Source organism: Callithrix jacchus, chromosome 14, assembly GCF_049354715.1.
Source record: "Callithrix jacchus isolate 240 chromosome 14, calJac240_pri, whole genome shotgun sequence".
Classification (NCBI taxonomy): domain Eukaryota; kingdom Metazoa; phylum Chordata; class Mammalia; order Primates; family Cebidae; genus Callithrix; species Callithrix jacchus.
This window is the reverse complement of record NC_133515.1, coordinates 14,728,428-14,748,229: the sequence shown is the minus strand read 5'-3', so window position 1 is coordinate 14,748,229 and position 19,802 is coordinate 14,728,428. Positions and strand designations below refer to the sequence as shown.

At 38.9% G+C, this 19,802-nt stretch overlaps 2 long non-coding RNA genes across 2 annotated transcripts; one reads left to right on the top strand and one right to left on the bottom strand.

Moving 5' to 3' along the window:
- Positions 1-7,726: 7,726 nt before the first annotated feature.
- Positions 7,727-13,828, bottom strand: LOC118147224 (uncharacterized). Its single transcript, XR_013526347.1, has 3 exons — positions 13,588-13,828; positions 12,347-12,499; positions 7,727-9,481 (listed from the first exon to the last, which is right to left on the bottom strand). It is a non-coding gene; the product is annotated as an uncharacterized LOC118147224 (long non-coding RNA).
- LOC103787792 (uncharacterized) lies at positions 9,755-15,245 on the top strand. Its single transcript, XR_001906988.5, has 4 exons — positions 9,755-10,373; positions 10,742-10,817; positions 13,472-13,594; positions 13,738-15,245. It is a non-coding gene; the product is annotated as an uncharacterized LOC103787792 (long non-coding RNA).
- Positions 15,246-19,802: the final 4,557 nt, after the last annotated feature.

The window sequence follows — 19,802 nt, the reverse complement described above, 5'->3', positions numbered from 1 at the left end:
ACCATAATATTCCATCCTTTATTTACTTCTTATTGGCTCATATCATGGCAGTTATTTCAGATCTCTTACTCTCCTTAATTTCAGTTTCCACCCCTGCTCGATTCACTCCTAGCAGCTTACCTTACCTTCTATTAGGAAGATTGAAGACACCTAGAAAATCCTTGTCTGTATTTTTCCTTATCTTTTAATAAATCCCCACTTCAGTGCTCCCCTTCTGCTTCACAAAATGCCATATTAAACATAAAACTGCCAAAATACATAAACAGCAAAGCAAATGGTACATTTTCAGAATGTAAATAATTAATTAATAGGTTAAAAAAAAACCCAAAACTGTGTTCTGCTTTTAACAAATCAAAAATACCCTGTTTGCTTCAGTAAGAATATGAGTTTAATTTCCATACTTATGCTAATTACTCTCACTTTGCAATATTAAGAACCTTTTAAAAACTGGTTATAAAAGAAATATGTTTATTTTAATAAATGAAAAAGTACACAAATAACACAAGGGAGAAAATAACCCATAGAACAACACAGTGGATAGTGTTATGTGGGATACAGAAGGTGTAGGATCAAACACTGGCCACCCAGTGTACTAGTTGAATGATCTCAGGCAACTTCATCTCTCTCTGCTCTGGGTTTCCCACTGTCAAAATAGAGATTAAAATAGTGCATCCTGTGAATTATTTTGATGAGCAAATAAAATAATTATGTAAAGGTTTTATTACATTCCTTGGCACTTAGTAGACTTCAGTGTTTTTTTTCTTTCTTACAAACTTCATGTACACATATTACGTGTCATATGCATATGTAATATTTACAAAACTGGGGTCACATTGCATTTAACCTGCTGCAGCCTGCTTTTTAACTTAACATTATCTTGTCAGCACTTCCCTGGGCCATTCTGCATTCTTTGAACACATGGTTTTTAATGCCTGAATAGCATTCTGTTCTATGGATTTACTATAATTTACTTAACTAAATCCCTATTGTTGCTTAATTAGGCAGTGGCAATTTTTTGCTATTATAAATAGCATTGCAATGAACATCCTTGGACATAATTCTTTGTTTGCTTCTCCGAAAATTTCCTTGGGATAAATTCCAAGAACTGTAATTATTAAGTCAAAGGATAAGAACATTTGTAAGAATCATGATCTGTGTGGTCAGTCTGCTCTCCAGAAAGTTTGCCCTCATTTATATTCTCTGCTTCCATAAGGGAGAGAGTTTTTGTTTCACCAGACCTTGGCCACTGGTGGATAATGCACAAGAGCTTGTTTTGGAAACTGCTGGTTTCTTAGACGAAGGTGACCTCACAGCACTTTTCACTGGTGGGTTTTGGTTGCATGAGTGATTTTTGGGTGACGTTGGAAGAGTAAACCTGAAGAGCAGATTTCCCTTAGGTGGCTACTCCCAGAGTACAGAAATGAACTTGGAAGTCTTCAAGATACAAATATGGAAGGTGAAATGCAGCTCTCAGCAATCATTTTATAGACAAATATTATACTTACTTGAAAATATTTATAAAAACAATGCCTTTTATTTAAGGTAATTAATCTGGAGTCCTTGGCCACCCAGTCATCATTCAGCAGCCTCATCTTTCCTGTAATGTGGGTGATGACAGTGTTTTCTCAGAAAGGGAAAGAGGTCTACATCTTTTTCCACACCAAGACCTTGTTCTAATCTCTTTCATGGTGGTCTGGTACTCTGGGTACTGACTATTGGGTGCTTGTAAGGGCTTACTCTTGATATTTGAAGAGGGTTCAAAGGGAGGCTTTTTTTTTTTTGCCTAAAATACACTCTTTCCCAAGAGTCAGTGGTAGAGAAAGAGGTTGGTTATAGGATCAGATGAGAAAACAGAGCTCAGGAATGCTGATCCCCCAGCCGAAGATGCTGGACTTACCCAGATGCTCTAACTCATATTGTTGAGTCTCTTTTACCACTCACTCTTTTGCTAGTAAGGTCAATGTAATAAGTTACATCCATCATTGCAATGGTACACTTCCTATGCATACATATCTTAATTGTGTATGTATGTGTTTAAGCTGTGGGGATTTTTTGTTTGAAAGACTGTATGCTGTTTAGAGAAGAGGGGGCGTGTCCTTGCTTGTGCGAGATGGAGATTGTAGTTTGTGTTGCATCCAGGCGGCTGGACTGAGGAGGGTAAAAAGACAGTCTTTCATTCTGCCTGTGAGTGTGATGGCAATTAACATGTTTGTCTGTAAAAACAAGAAGTAGTCTCTGTGCTATGGAGAACTGATTAGAGCCCTGCATGCTCAGAGTAAAAAGCAGATGGGGTGGGGGGTGGGGGGGTGGTCGGTATTAGTGAGCTCTGCAAACACTTGTGCAGGGCCAGACAGCTGAGAACAGACTGGAATAGAAAGCAAATCATTCCAATGGTGAGAGTCCACGAGACCATCCATTGCTAAGCTACTGAAAAAGAGAAAAAGGCAGAACTGATGTAAACAGAGTTTAGTAAGATTTTGCTCTAGTAAAATGGTGGTTTCATATCAGATTTACCTGGTTCTCCTCATAGCTTGATTAACTAGTTTATCACTTCGTTTTTGGTTAGAAGTTTGAGTTTGTTTCCTTATTTCTCTTTTTTTTAAGGCCCTGGTTTGATATTGTCCTCTATGTTGACAGGGATGCATTTTAACTTAGATCCTTTGCTGATGAGCATGCTGACATGTAAAGCAGAATAACTGGTGCTTTCATATCACACTGTCATCATTTGGGTGTTCGGGGTGACTAGATTTAAGACTGCAGTTTTTAAAGTTTTGGGTAGCTTTGTTCAGCAAATCCTCTAGAAGTTGTGATACTTTGCCAGACGCAGTCTTTGATTGTGGTTTAGACTCTGCTTTGATTCACTGCTGCTTGGGATAATCGTCTCTGTTAGTGCAGAGTGTATCACTGAGTCAGATGAGAGCCCGGCGCAGAGATGGCTCTGTCACTACAATCATCTAGTAAGTCATTCCAAGTTGGGGCTTAGGACTCTGATTTCCCCTCCCAAGCTTGAATGTGTGCTTTTGGCACATGAATCCTTCTTGATTCTTATCTTAGTCTGTAAATAGCATAGAAATTGCACATGGAAAAATGGAACAAATCATACTTTCTTTCAAAGGGCAAATTAAACATTCCATAGAATAAGGAGAGAGTTGTTGGCGAGGGGAAAAAAAAATGCAACCTTGCTAGCTCCAGTGTGAAAAAAGAACAGAATAAATTGGACGCGAACGCAACCTTAAAGAACGTTTTGAGCATTTGCACTTTTTTCTTTAACCACCCTCTTAGCCCTCCTGCCAAATACCAAATCCTAAGTTTTCCAAAGGTTTGAAAATATTCCCATTAATTTTTTTTCTTCATAGCCCTATATTTACCAGGGCTTGAAATGGAAATACTGAAACCTTGTAATGAAGGGAACTATAGAATTCCCGGTCTGTTGGAGGCCAAGTGCTCCTGGCAAAATGCTCAGGAAGTCCTGTTCCTACCAGGCTACAGTGGAGTTTTCAGTTACAGGCTGTTTTGAAAATTCAGGTAAATTAAGAATAAGCAGTTTACCTAAAATATGAAGCGAGCTATTTCTTTGACTCAATAAATAAATAAATTTGCAGATGAAATTATGAAACTCACTTCCTGAAAGGGGAGAGAGGATAAACCTCCTGGGGGAATGACCTGGAATGATAAGATTCTGCCCTGTCTTCTGGAGGAGACGCTGGGCATGTCAACTCTTAGTTGGACAAAGTTCAGCAACACACATGAATTGTCACTTATTTGTGGAATTGTGGAATGCAGCATCTCTTATTCCCTCCATACTGCCTTCAAGAGGCAGCTGTTACGTGAGCACCTCAAGGACTTTGGGAGGGGGGTGGGATCCTGATTCATTCAATTACAATTGTTCAAGGGATGACCGGACAAATTCAAACAAGGGGAAGAAGTGAGTAAAAAGTCAGTGAGAACAAGGGCAAGATGTGGCATGAGAGCTACTGGCTCTGGCTCTGAAAAGGCTGCAGACAGGGAGGCCTGTCCTGCCCACATTTGCACAGTTGGTGAGTGGCCTGTTAGGACTAGAATCCGGATGCTGCTTCCAGTACTGCATCTGTTCACCAACCCTGCCAGCCCAAGGTGACGGCCTCCATCATGTCACATCCTGGCCCCTAATTTTAAACTCATCCCCTCTTCTGGTTCAATTTTTCATTTATAACTGTGGCACCACTCAAGTGTCTACTCTGTCCCTTTTCTGTCTTCTGGCGCAGGTGCACATTTCTTTAGCTTCCTCACTCTGTACCTCTAGGCAGAGTATCTTCACCCATCGGTCTTATCTGTCTCTGGGAGGGCCACTCCTATTCCTCTCGTAGAGAGATACCTTCAGCTGGGATCTCAATCCCATCCTCTTCCAGCCCTCAAGGGTTAGGGCTCTAGTCCTTCCCTTGTGATGCTGGGACTGAGCCATTCTCTTGGTAGGCTGTAACCCTGTGATGTGCCAAGGCTGCTTGAGCTCCATCCTCTGCCTGGACAGCCCTGCTAGGTCTTCCCTCTTCTTTTGCTTATCTATTGTCATTCATCAACATTTGCTCTTAATAGATTAATATAGTCAATTTTAGGAGTGGTAAAGCTTATTTTAGAAAATATGAGAAAACAGGCCAGGTGTGGTGGGTCATGCCTGTAATCCTAGCTCTTTGGGAGGCCGAGGTGGGAAGATCACCTGAGGTCAGGACTTCGAGAGCAGCCTGGCCAACATGGTGAGACCTCCATCTCTATTAAAATACAAAACATGAGCCAGGTATGGTGGTGTGTACCTGTAATTCCAGCTACTCGGGAGGCTGAGGCAAGAGAATCACTTGAATCCAGGAGGCGGAGGTTGCAGTGAACTGAGATCATGCCACTATACTCCAGCCTGGGCCACAGAATGAGACTCTGTCTCAAAAAAAAAAAAAAGAAAGAAAGAAAGAAAGAAAGAAAGAAAGAAAGAAAGAAAGAAAGAAAGAAAGAAAGAAAGAAAGAAAGAAAAGAAAATACGAGACAACAAATCATGCAATAAAGCAGAAATCACTATAGTTCTGCATGTAACTTTGACTACTTTACCCCCCACAGGTTTTTAAAAAACAAAAAATCCTATAGAATTTAAAAAATTTTCCTTGATTGATTTTAAAAGTATTTCTTGGTAGAATATTTAAAATACATAGAAAGGTCCAAAAGAAAACATTTCCTAGAATTTCACCCTATATTTCAATGGATTTGCTTAGGACTTTTGTTTCCATGCACATCTAAAGGGTGTACTTTTGACGTGATTTTTGGGAGTACCTGGCACAGGAATAGTCACAGCTTCTACATGGAAGAGCATGGAAAGGGGTAGTTTAGCAGTAGATAACAGCTGCCCTGGGTGCCTTAGAAGTCTTTATTGATTAAAAGAAAACAATCCTAGGCCAGGTGTGGTGGCTCATGCCTGCAATCCAAGCACTTTGGAGGCCAAGGCGGGCGGATCACCTGAGGTCGGGAGTTCAAGACCAGCCTGATAAACATGGTGAAACCCCATCTTTTAAAAAAAATCCTAAATGGTTTAGGCATTCCTCTAAAGATGCACTAAAATATGACTCAAGTTTTTGGCAATAAAAATATCATAATGCCAAAAATACCCTATTATTTTATTTACAGATTTCTTGAAAGAAAAAAATGAATTTTTAATGTAATAGTTATCTTAGTGTCTCAATTGTGTGATAAGCTTAGCTGAACAGGAGGCTGCCATTCATTAGACTGAGAGGCAGCTTCGTTTCCTGGTTAAAAGCAGGATGCTCCTGTCTTGATGGCTCAGCTCTGCAACTTACTCTCTGTAACTTATCAGCTGGTGATAGTATGAATTCTTATCTTCTGTCTTCATAATTATCTTAGCAAGAAGTTGGGGGAATCAATGCTAACAGCCACTACTGGCCAAATGCCTGACAGCTTTTTCTCCTTTCAGAATCCTCCCAGGTTTCCCCAACCTACACCCACCCTCCCAGGAGTAAAATTAATTTTTTCATTTTTTGTACTCTCATAGAGTATGTACTCAAGTCTATCATAATATTTATTGAAATGCATACTCTATTTGTTAAATGTTCATCATCTCTCACTTCCCTCTTGCCAATACTGTAAGCCTATGAGCTTATTACGTATGGGAACTTAAAAAAATCTTTGTGTCATCAGAGCCTAGCCCAGACCTAGTGGGTACTTAATACAAATGCCTGTCAGAGGCATAAATATTGTACTCTGAAACTGATTTTGAAACCTAAATGCGTAGCCTCCTATTTATTTCTACTGCATTTTACCTTTTGGGCCTCAACATCCGGTGGTGTTTATTTTTACTTAATTGGAAGATACAACCAAAAAAAATCAAAACAAAACATAACAACACTGTGCATCAGCAGAATGCAGCGATACAACTTACTTGAAGGAGGTGCAGTGGAATTCACAAAAGCAATAATGGCCAAATAACGAGGAAGATGTTACTTACTATTATTACACTGTATTCATGTTTCAGACATGAGCAAACTGAGGCTCGGAAATTGCATGATGAAGGGCAACACAGATTTACTGGCAGAAATCAGACGACAACATGTTATACAGAGGAGATGATAGCTGTCCTTGAAATACAGTGGTACGTATGAGATGTTAGATAAGGCAGTCCTGATGGAGGAGGCGTCTCTATCTGAGCCTTGTAGGGAATGGACTGGAGAATAGAGATTCCAGGGTAGAGAGCCATAGACACTGAGAATGTCACGGTGCAAGCACCAAAACAGAGTAAGACAATCCACGGTGACCAGATGTCGGCAGAGTAGCACACAGTCATTTTCCCTGTATAACTTTTAATTCCTTTTCCTCAAAAAGGCAGCAACTAGCTCATGTGTCAGAGCAGCTTGTCGTTTTACTCACTTTCCCTGCAAAACCTGTCGCCTTCTTCGTTTACCTCCAAATTCAGAGGGACCAGAATACAGTTTGAAGGAACAAGAGATATGATAAAATACAGTTGAAAAAGAAATTGCATTGTCCATAGATCCTATGGTCTGAGTTTAATAACTCATAATCCCCTTAAAATACTAACTCATAATCCAGTTAATGTGCAGAAACACGAAGCATCACTTAAACTATTTTTAAAAGATCTGGGAAAATATTCCACATTAAGTTATTTACTTTGAAGGTATTTAGCATACTAGATACGATAGAAACTCTTGACTTTTTCAATGAGAGAGAATATGGGAAGATAAAGGCTTTATTAAGAGTGTAACGATACTCATTATCAGAACAGTGTCAAAGTTGGTATAATAAAAGGAATTTGGAGGAATTGAATATTGTAAATGAAAAAACTTTTAAGCTTATGTTCGAGAATTGTGCATGCTGTGTGTTTTTGGCATGCTATAAATTCTTGAGCCACAGTCTGCAGTAAAAATTCTGCAAACTTGTTAAGCCTTTTGCATCCCTAATCAGTTTCTAAGTGTTATCAACTAATAAAATACATCCCATAACAAACATTTGGTAAATATTTAGCATAATTATTGAATTGTACTTACCTCAAGGTTTTATGTTCTTTTTCTTCCACTTCTAAAAAAGCATACTATAGATTTCAGTAGAAGTTGGCAGCCCCACAGATGTTGAAGTGTGAATTTTGGATGTTTGCAGGTTGTAAATATGTGGAATTTTGATCGTGAATGGGAATTTAACATTACAACCTTGCATGGCTGGAAAGATTCTGCAATAGCAACAATTTCACATTTGCATAAACAGCTTTATTATAGTTGGAGTAATATATAGAAAGAACACAAATTACTCTGACCAGAGTTAAACCTATAAAGCAATCACATTTGAATGAGGATTTTACTTAAAATCATAGACTCATCAACTCTAAAGTGTTTTTATCTTTCACAAGAGACAAATTTAGCCTGTTATGAATAAAATCCCTTAATATCTGCATTTTCTGGCTGGCATATGTATACTGCCTCAGTGGAACTTTAAAATAAAATCATACATATGAAAAAATTAAAAAGAGGCAAGCAACTAAAGTATTAGACCAAAAAAATCTAGTTTTTTACATCAAATAGTAAAATAATTGTCAGAAGTGTTTGCTTTAATTGAATTTTAAACCCTAGAATCTTTTTCAGCTCTTGATTTCACTGTAAGAATGCAGAGAGTACAGAAACAACTAGAAGCTTTTGAAATCTGCCCTTCTCTTACCTTTTGTTGATGTTAGTACCATCTCTGTCACTTTGCTCAGTGGAGGTATAGTTTTGATCATGCAATTTTACAGGTATTTTGTTAAAAGATTCAGGAAGTTAGGTATCTACATTCCAAATGCAGCGAATTACAAGGTGCTCTTGATTAATCAGAATGCTTTATGACACATGTTTTCAAGCCTCAGGTTGAAACAATTTGTATATCCCCATCAAAGGTGTGATATTCAATTGAAGAATTATGCAAGTTAGTTCTGCATTTCAGATAAATGTTGGATTAATTATTTGGCTCCTAGGAAACTTCACTCAGGCATGTCTTAGTTGCATACTGTTTGAAAATAAAAAGCAATTAAACGGAGAAATACAAATATACTATTGCATGATATTGCTATTTTTATTGTAACTCTAAGTCAGTTTTATACAGAAAAACTCCGAACTTCATTGAGGAAGCCTTTATAGTTTTTAACTGCTTATTAACTCCATCTCTTAAAAATATTAATTTGTAAATTTGAAGGGAATGAAACAAAATTGTCTAATCATTTGAAAGTTGGTAAGACTATTTAAAAGAAAAGCACTCATATACAGAATGTTATTTCTCTAGTCTCATTCGCATTGATGTTAACTTGTCAAGGCTATTCTCATTTCCATATATTTTACCCACTCTTAAAACACTGAATAGAGTTTTGCTGCCTTAGATTCAGAAGCAGGGTGTTAATTCAGGATAGAGAGCAGTAAAAATATGAAAGTCTTTGTATTTCTCTCCTGACAAATCAATGGCTTGTACAGATACAAGGGAAATAAATGCATTTTACCAGTTAGAGTTCTTTAAAAAAAAAAAAGGGATGAGGAAAGATGAAGGGAATACTACTAATACTTTTGCAAACATTAGCTGGAGATTGGAGTATATCTCAGCTGATTTTAGTCTTTACTTTAAATTTGAAACCTAAATGAAAGCTGCAATTTAATAATAATAGGTAGCATTTATGGAAAGGTTTCTGTAGGTTCTCACTTCTTTACACTATAATCTCATCAGATTTTTATGCACAACCCTATGAGGAAGGAACAAATATTACCCCCATTTTACAGGTTGGTTAACCTGGGAAGAGATAAGTTATGGAGGCTGTCGATGGTTATACTGCAAGCATTTTGATCCCAGGCAGTCTGCCTCTAGAGTACACACTCCATTTGCTTGCCCTTCTGTAATTGAAATCTGTACGACTGCATCTTGTTTTCAGCCCCAAGCAAAGGGCATGACAAGTAATTTTGAACATCATTCATTTCTTGTGGATGATCTGAAAAGAAAGGTAAGGGAAAAGAAAGAATTTAAAATCATGTGGGATTCCAGTATCCAGTGACAATGATGGTGTACCTTTTGCAGCGTGTATTTCAAGGTTTTCAATACTTAGGGACATACCTACACATTTGCGTACATTTGCCGACCCCTTAGCTTTTCTCAGGAGAATAATACTCATTGACCCATCTATCAATCAATTCCCGTTGCTTCTCACCCTGGAGTGTACTATATAAAGTAGCCCAGATAAGAAGCAGCACAATAGCAAATCAAAGTGTGCAAATGTCTGCATGTGTGTGTGTGTGTGTTTTGCCCAACTGTTGCTTGGTACCCTAGAGTGTACTACATAGAATTGCTCTGATAAGAAGCAGCTCAATAGCAAACCAAAGTCTGCGAATGTCTGCCTTTCTGTGTGTGTGTGTGTATGTGTGTGTGTGTGTGTGTGCCCAAATTGTTGCTGATCTTCTTCTTTGCCCACACTAATGTAATATTCGAGACATTTCTTTCTCCACAAGCTGTTATAGGGCAGTCTCATGACTCCATTTTATTAATGGTTGCTTTAGAAGTTGACTGCTTAGATCCTGGAGGTAATCTCAAGGGCTTTCTAAATAAATTTTTGGATGTCAAGTAACACACATTTAACTCAGATGATCTTAAATATACTTTCCAAAATTTGTTCTGACCCCTGCCTGCTCCTGCCTCTTTCTCTTACTATGGCGCTTCTTAGGACTTCTCACCATTGATTTCCAGTTAGCTGCCTTCCAGCTACGTTGTGGGATTGCATTTTCTGGCCTTCCTGAGATTGGGTGACTGATTCTAGCCAATGAGGTACAGCATTCAATCACTGGTACAAGACACTCTAGAGGACTGTGGCTCCCACAAATTTCAGTCAGGTGTGTAATTTTAAAGTTTCTAGTAACACATTAAAAATGTTAAAGAAACAGGTGAAATTCATTTTAATAATATATCTTCTTTAACATAAGATATTTAAAATATAATTTCAACATGAAATCCATATAAAATTATTGAGATATTTTATATTCTTTTTTAATTACTATTTTTATTTGGACAAAGTCTTTGCAATCAGGTATATATTTAGCACTTATAGCAATATGAATTCACCCAAGTCCCATTTCAAGTACTCTAGAGCAACACGGGGCAAGTGGCTACTAAGTTGGGGAAACCAGCTCTGGAGTGCTCTTTGATTCTGCTGCAGTGTAGCCAAGTTTGAGGTGGTGACTGATCTGTTTTTGTGTCACAGCGTGAGGGGATACAGAGCAGAACTCCCTACTGCCAAGACGGACCTGGAATATGACGAGCACTAAACACTGGTTGTTGTAAGCCTCTAAAAAGTTTTGTGTTTTTGTTATATTGCAAATACTCTACCCTATCCTGCCTGATATTTCTTTCTTTATTCAAAACGGGACCAGGCACTGTCTATTGTTTCTCACCTGTTTTGCATCTAACACTTTTAAAATATCCTTCTATTTGTTATACATTCCTCTCCATCACAGCATCTTTTCTATCAGCCACATAACATTGCATGGTATGCACATGTCGTAGTGGATTTAACCAATTGCCCCACTGTTGCACACTTAGAATTGTTCCCATTTACTCAGTTTAGTGATGCCGTAATATTTATCTTTATAGTTAAGTCTTAGGGTACAATAATAATCATGATAATGATTTTTTTTCTTACCAAAAATTCCAAGAAATGAAGTGGTTGGGATAAAGGCACAGCACTTTTTATAGTGTGTGATAGTTATTCCTGGTTGTTTCTTGAGAAAGTTTCAATGTATTTATTTGCCACCTGATGTATGGCACAGAGTATTAGTATGCCTACCATTTAAATTAAATGCTTTTTCAGATGTGAGTTAGACAGTTGTATTTATTATTTTGCTAATTGCTTGTTCATTTCAACTGTCTTTTCCTACTGACTTGTTTGCCTTTCTTACTGATTTGTAATAATTCTGCCTGTGTGTACGCTATTAAACTTTTGCTGTCATGAGTATTATATGCTCTTCATTTGTCATTTTTTCATTTTTGAGATTTAGTTAAAAAGAATACACAACTGTATATGACTTTGAGCATGCTTTTAGATATAACTTGTTTTTAAACATGAAAATTTTGATCCTTCAGATGTAAATGTGATGCAAAAGCATTGGTTATTGCATGTCAAATATTCAAGTTTATTAAAAAATACAGTGCAAATAAAGAGTACTCCACTTAGGTCCAAACTAAAGCATTACTGAACATTTTTAGTTAATCATTATGTGTTCTTTCATCCTCTTAGAAAGCTACCTGTGAAATCTTCCTGCATTACAGAACAGGACATGCATTATATATCCTAAACAAGACATTCTTTTTTTTTTCATATGAAATACCTTCTCTAAGTTGTGTATTTGCTTTCCACACAGAAAACATGTAACACGCAACCAATATTTCTAGAAGAATTTTAGACTAACTCAAACTAAGTATATGTTATGGTTTGTTACACCAACATTACTTCTGATGATAATTTAAATTAAAAAATGAGAGTTAATTCTCCTTTTCCACTTGGCCATTTTGGTCCAGTGACTCGTGAATTCTTTCTAAAAGATTCCCTTGGTTGTAATTTGCTTGGTGGTCCCTGATTCTTGTTATTATTCTATGCTTGCAACATCTGCCTGTTGTTTCTGGAAAAGTGTATTGTGAACTACAAGCTTGTGCTATTTCCTAGCACTTGTATGTCATTCTTAACACACACAAGATGATTTGCATTCATTTGTAATCATTGTTCTTTGCAAAATACTGGTAAGAGGTTTATGATAATAACCACCATTTTGCCCATGGGGAAACTGAGACCCAGAAAGGTTAAGTGACTTACCCAAAGGCATACAGTGAATTGATGGCGGAGCTGGAATTGCAGGCAAGCATCCTTGGAGGGTGCCTATTGTTCGGCACACTCAGCAACAAGGCCTCTCGGCGCTGTGTTCTTTCTTCCAAGCGTCACATTTTCTTATTCCTTCACTCCGCAATTCTTTAAGAACACGTGACATGCTCATAATACAAGGTTAGAATAGTAATATATTTTCTTCTATTTTTTCCTTCTCTTGCTTAAACATATTAATTCAACAACTTGAAAATAGGTCAGTAACAGAGAAATCATTCACGCTTTTTACATGGAAAACAATTGAATGGCATCATTGAAGAATCCAAAAGTGTATCTTGTCTTTTCCTTAGGGGATGGGAAACGCACTCAAGTGAAAAGGAAAACTATGTACTTTTGTACACTCACTTATGTTTACATAATAGGAGGTGAAGTAGAAATATTAATAGTATCACAAATAACTGCTGTGATTTCAAAGTCTTTGTAATTGTTCAGAGTGACTAAACAGTGTACAATGCAGTCTGTAGGGATATTAATTCCAAGTGATCCTTCAAATTTATTTTGGCAGTACAATATTTTTAACCACTCCAGGTACTATAAAACTGTTAAATAGTATGAAACTATATTAATTAAACTGTTGAAATAACACGTTATTAGTGGAAAAGGATTTTCCTGCTTTAAATAATCAACGAACAGAATGAATTATCCTTAGCAATATTTTCTTAAAGTATAGACTAGTATTGTTTTCAAGATAAGATTTTGGGAGCAGTTTGGGAATTTTGCATGTTTGTATGTTTCCATATCGATTTGTGGATGTCAAAATCAATACTGTATTCAGAAAGAATAATATACTATGACTTAGAAATTCCTATCTCCTCCTTCTCCCATGCTTCCATTTTCCATTTTAACAAAATTTTGTGTTTGTCTATTTAGAATACTGTTTGTAGTTAGTTTCCCTACATTTTAAAACATCCTTTTAAGCTTTTCTTTTATGTAAATTATTTAAAAATGTGACTTTAATAGGGATCTTTGGAAAGAACATGAAATATATGAACAGAATTATTGTTCAACTTAATGTAGGGCCCGAATTTAGAACATATACTATGCTCTTTTTGCCTCCAGATGGTTTTTGAGTAACCCTCTGCTCCAAGAAGTTATCAGTTCTTATCCACCCTCAGAAAGCAAGTCCTGTGTATTAAAACGTAATCAGATTAAGAGAGAAACCTAATCCGACTCACCTTAGAAGTAAGTTTTCTTTCTCCAGCTTTCAGGAATAACACTTCAACACGTATTTATCTAATTCTTTGGTTTTGTATAAAGAGTATTTAGTCACATTGCTTCCTGGAGAGGCTACTCATATCTGCATTTTCTTTCTCCTTATTCCACAGTGTGCTTCCTACCTCAGGAAAATTGGAGATAAGAAGAACTCACCCTCTTTTAGGCAACCGTAAGCTTCAGATTTCAGAGAATAATAAAAAAGGAAAATCAATCAAACAAACAAAATATCCTTCAGATTACTCCTAAGTCAAGTGGCGCATGCCTTTTATATGAAAGTATGACCTTTCTCTCTCCCATCATCTCCTCTCTGCCTCTCTAGCCACCCCTTTGGATTATTTATAGTCCCCCCTTCTCTACCTACCCCACCAGTTTTATTTATTTTTTATTTTTTTTTATTATTTTTTTTTTGTGTGGCTACCTCCTCTCTACCCAACAAAGGAGGAAGCCTAAGAGACATTGTCACTTGGGGGCAGGGGTGTTCCACTGTCTCTGGGAGGGTGGGGGAAATCAGTTTGAACAAGTAACATCACTGGCCTGTGTATTCTCTGCTCACTCCTGTCGCTGAGGCTGGGGACCAGTCAATCACCTTAACTCTTGTACTTTGTACCTTGGAGCTGTGCAAATCAAACTGTCTAGCTATAGTGGGGTGTGGGAGACCAAGAAGGCAGGCTTTACAAACACTGGCTTTCTCTCTCTCTCTCTCTTTTTTTTTTTTTTTTTTTTTTTGAGAAAGAGTCTTACTCCATCACCAGGCGCTAGGTTGGAGTGGAGTAGCGTGACCTCGGCTCACTGCAACCTGCACCTTCCTGGGTTCAATCAATTCTCCTGCCTCAGCCTCCAGAGTAGCTAGGACTACAGGCACGCGCCACCATGCCTGGCTATTTGAGACAGGGTTTCACCACGCTGACCAGGCTGGTCTTGAACCCCTGACCTCGTCATCCACCCAAAGTGGCCTCCCAAAGTGCTAGGATTAAAGGCATGAGCCATCGCGCCCGCTCCTCTCATATTTGACAGCATAGCTTGGGCCTTGTGCGAGTCCTTGTGTGATATGATTTGGAAATCGTAAAGAGAATAAGGGACTCTGGGAGGCCCTCAAATGCTCAGCATCCAGCAGAGTGTGTTCTTGCTTAGGGTAGTAAGTAGTAAATCACCCATACCCTCATCCCAAGTCCTGTGTTCAGCTCTTTGTCCTCTACATGATCACACTCTGACCTCCAAAGTAATTAAGACAAGAGAAATTCCTTCAACCTCAGCACGTGCAAACACAATTTCAGAGGGAAATAGTTACCATGTCTAGCAATCAACTCTTTGGGCTCATTTAATTGAAATTTATGCGTTTGGGGAAAACATGACTGGCTAAAGACTTTGGCAGCCCCAAGCCTGCAATAGGCAGAAACTCCTGAATCACCCTCTGAAAACCAGATATATGGCTACATTTATTGATGTTATTTTGGCTAACTTTCTTTAACATACATTTTTTTTTTTTCTAGTTAAAACTTCATTGAAAACCTCACGTAAGAGTCCCTCTCTCTCCAGCCCTCCTTCTCCCTCTAGTTGTCTGTCTGTAAGAGAGAGAGAAAAAAAGAGCATATCGACGCTAAATAAAAACCAGAAAGAGCAACCTTATGTCATTTATTTCTCTGAAATTGAAAAAAAACATTTTTTCCCTTAGAAAACTGTTCTGATTTAAAATAAAAACACTTCAAAAGGTACTTTGCATTATATGTATGTCTTCCGTGAGAAACAACACCCACATCTAGTGATTTTCTCATCTTGTCCCCGTCTGACAAGATCTGTACTAAAATATATTAAAAAAGAAAAAAAAAAAAAAAAGGATAAAAGAAAAAGGCGGTGGGGGGAGGGGGGAGACGCTGGGAGCAGCAGAAATCTCTCCCTCAGCCTGGGGCCTTTCCTTTCTCACCCAGGCAAGGGTGGGGACACCTCGGCCTGGGCTTCCTGAGGCTCCAGCTCTGAGCTCCCGCGACCTTCTGATTATGGGGCCCCCTGGGTTCCCCGACTTCAGCTCCCACCCCATTCATTCCCCTCGACCTGGGAGCCGGGCTCAGCCTCCCTCCTGGAATTCACCTCGGGACCCTGCTATTGTCCCTGTCGTCTGACCTCTGCTACGCTAAGTTCTAACAAGGTGATCTAGAAAAGGCGCCACTGGCTCCCTAGCGGGCTCCCCGACTCGCCTTTTCGCGCCCTCGGCGGCGGCTCTTTTCTCCAAGGGGGACCACCAAGTGCTCGGCTTTGCACGGCCAATTTATGGCGCTGTCAGGGGCTCGGGCGCCGCGCCCATTGTGCGGGACGCCGCGCCTGACCCCGCCGCCAGCGCCGTGTAGCCCGATTGTTCCCTCATTAGGGCGGCCGGGATCGGCGGAAAGGCTCGCTGCCCTTTCCCACAATCGCTGATAATGTGCGGCCTCAGGCTTGCCACAGGCGCGGGCGAGGAGAAATGGAGAGGATGTGCCACCGAGTGGGGCGCAAGGGACATCGCATTCCCACGCGAGGAAGGGGAAGAAAGCAACTACTCAAATCCCCAAACCCAAACTCCAGACCCTGCGCAGCCTGGAGTAGCTTTTTCTGGGGTTTTGGTGGCGGCTGTCAAGACCCACAGGAAATGTGCTGGGGGAAGACTCCACAGCGCCCTACAAAGAACTAAATCAACGCTAGAGCCCACGAGTTCGAGGCTGCAGTGAGATCAGATCCCGCCACTGCACTTAGGCCTGGACTTCATTTTTAAAACCCTATCTCAAAAATAAACAACAACAACAACAATAACAAAAACCAAACCAACACAGCCACAAACATCCTTAAATCAAGAGTTGCAAAGATCCAGCAGCCAGCGAACTTGGGCACAGGAGAGCTCTGGGCACAGGGGCAAGAAGTGCCCGGATGCGAGCGGGGCTGATCGGTGCCCTGCAGGGAGGAGCCGGGTCTGCGGCCGCCTGGAGAAAGGAGGAAGGAAGCGGGCGGGGCTCTGAAGCAGGCCTAGGGCGATCAGCACTCGCACAGGCTGCTTTCAGGAGCAGTAGCCATCCGCTGTGTAGCAGTCTCTTTCCCAGCCTCGCTACTAGAAGGAGCCCGTTGAGGTTTTTCCCTTTCGTGTTGTTTGCCCCACTGTGCCTGTTGCTGCTGTTCTTAGTGAAAATGCCTCCCAGAGAGGTGAGGGAGCCTGAACACCACACTTTCACGCTCTCACTTTTCCTTCTGGCCAGCAAAGTGAGGACACTGCCCAGACAGCGTTTCTCTGCCCCCCTCCTCCTCCGGCCTGTTGCGTTGAAAGGGCCTTCTCTAAAACTGCAAATAAAGAGCCAGCTTCAGAGAAACCGGGCAAAGGCTCAAGGCGAAGGCAGAAAAAGGACCATCTCTGTCCTGGCGCTTAGAAGTATACAAAAAGCGACGCTCAGATTCTTAGGTCTGTGAAATGCTGTTTGAGTTGAGACACAATACCCGCCTGCAGGGCATGCATAGAAAGTGATTTTAGGCGGCAATAACTTAGGGTAATTCTCTTTATTTTATAAACATCATTAACTCTTATGAGATGATGCAAAAATATTCAACGTTTCTTTTGCACTTTCTCAAAAAAGTGAATTCTCGGGCTAAGGCCTTAAGCAACCACATTTATTAGCAGGTGATTCAAAATTGCACACCCAAAGAGAAACTTCAAGAAGTTTCAGGGATACTATGCACAGACTTTTAACTTTAAAACTCTTCTCAAAACAGTGCTTTTGAATTGAAAATGTGTTTATTCCCTTAACAGAATATAAAGCTAGAATTGAATAGAAAAGAAAGCTTATATTCCAATAATATGATTTGTATAAAATATGTTGAAAGATATCAATTATCTATATTTCAAGTACATTTAAAAAATTCTAAGTACTCCAGAATTTTAAATTATTCTTAAAATGAACTAAAGATATTTTCATAATTGTGAATTAAGCTTTTTTTAAAAAGCCCAAGTCTCATCTTTGGGATGCACGTTGTCCTATTGTTTTCTCCAAAACTTTCCTGACAGGGTAAAAAGGGTTTTAGGTTCTTGTGTTTAATATTATAACAAGACCTAGGGCACAAGTTGTATTAGTTTATAAAATCCATTGCCAAGGTGAATTTGGTTGTGTCAGTTTTTCTTTCTTGTTTTTAGCAGACGGCTTTCTATTGACTGTTAACCTTGAAATCAAATGTGTAAAGCTTTTTATTTAAAACAAAATAGTGATCTTAATTTGAGGTACATTGCGTGTAGTCTTGAAGTTTGTGATGGCTGCTTTATGGTGGTGGCGAGTGTTTCTTTGTAACTTTTAGTTTTCTCTGAGTCTTTAAATTTCACTGTTCTTGTAGTTCTGAGCTAGTATATCCGCACTTGATCTGGGCCCCAACATATTTTGATTGTAAATAAAAAGTCTTCTTTTATGAGGATGTTCACTTCACAGCTTGAGCAGTGTAATTTTTATACAGGTCTCAGCAATCAATAAAAAAGCCACAGGAGGAATGATTTATCTTGTTGGTTACAGAGACTGTCACCGAGAGAAATTGTAAAAGATCAATTTACACAACCTGGTGTGAGAATGTTATTGATATAACACGGTTGATCGGTTTCTGGTTGTCTGTGCGCAAGCACTGCGGAGGGAGCACCACCACCACTCGCCAAGGTCTTAATAGACTCTGCGCTCCATAAAGTGGACACCGAGCCAGTGACGGCGGAGATGGCCCGGCGGGCGCCCACCGGCATTGGCTGCGCTCCGATTACTTCGTTAAGCAGTGCCATGCTTCTTCTCTCTCTTTCTCTCTCTCTCTCTCTCTTTTTTAAGGTTTCCCTCCTACTGTGAGAACTGTTCACTTGGAGACTCCCCGTCTTAATTACAAAGAGCCCTTTTAACCATAGGTCACAGGACTTGGCTCTCTTGACAGGAAATAGGGAAACAAGCTACCTTCCTGGAAAAAAAAATTTCAAACTTCCACTTCTCAAATTAGTGAAATGAAGCTTGTCGGCGGTTGGGAGTTGAGCCTTATGACAGTTGGCTAATTGCAGTTGGTGCATTAACTATGTTTTAACCAGAGCTGTTTGGGATGTAAGGAGATTCAAAAAGTAAAGCAAGCCTAGGCACTTCCAACGAAAAACACTTAAAATAACCACAAAGTTAATATTGGTTTTACTTGCTATAGGTGTTACAATACAAAATGGATTCTCGTATCTTTAACATTGTAATTCAGTCAATTTACAAACATTCACATTTTTTTCAATGACACTAAAGTTACTTTAAATCTTAGGAAGGCCTCTCTCTCTTTCTCACTCTTTCTTTTTCGGTTCCACCTTCAAAATGTCCTGGGTCTGTGGTTTTATATTAAATAGACTCTGCAAAGTCTATTAGTAAATATCTGGTTCCAAGTCTATGTACACCATTCTCAAATATAAAACTTTTCAAATGAAGATAAACCTTTGGTTGAATTGGTTTATTTTCTGATTTAATTCTTTAATGTTATTATAGAAGATGGAATATCATTTACAGTAAAACAAAACAAAACAAAACTCCAGTGGTTTTCTTATTGGAAGCCTATTATAATAGCAAGCAGAAATAAAGCAACCAAGATTTAGAAACATATCGTAGTGCTTCTGTGTATTTAACTTATTATTTAGACTAACATAATGTCAGAATGATAATTATAATGTAGCCTGAGTTATAAGAATATAAAAGAATAAAAAGTCTGAGAAGAAAAACTTCCAGTGTAGACTTTTGGTTATGATTTTAGTAATTTTTTTATGTTGGTTGGCTTTCTAACAGATTCCATGTTTCTGTGTGTGTGCGTGTATATGTGTGTGTGTGTGTGCATGTGTGCCAAGATTTTCATATTTAAACCCTGTTGTTGCCATTTTCATTTCCTTGGGAAACATACACACATACACAAATACACACACAGCTTTTACTTGGAAAATGGATGAATCCCATGCTTTCTGAACACCTACTCAAAAGGTAAGAATCAACTAGTTTTATGCGTGCTATTAGATCGAATTTTAATTGCTAAACATCCAATTAGTATTTATTTGCTTTTGTTTACAGAAGAGTGAGTAAATGTGATTTTGCTTTCATATTTCTGTATATTAAAATTCCCTAATAGCTCTCATTGTCTTTTCATTAGCTAAAATTAGTCCTCAAATCTCTCACCACATTCATTATAA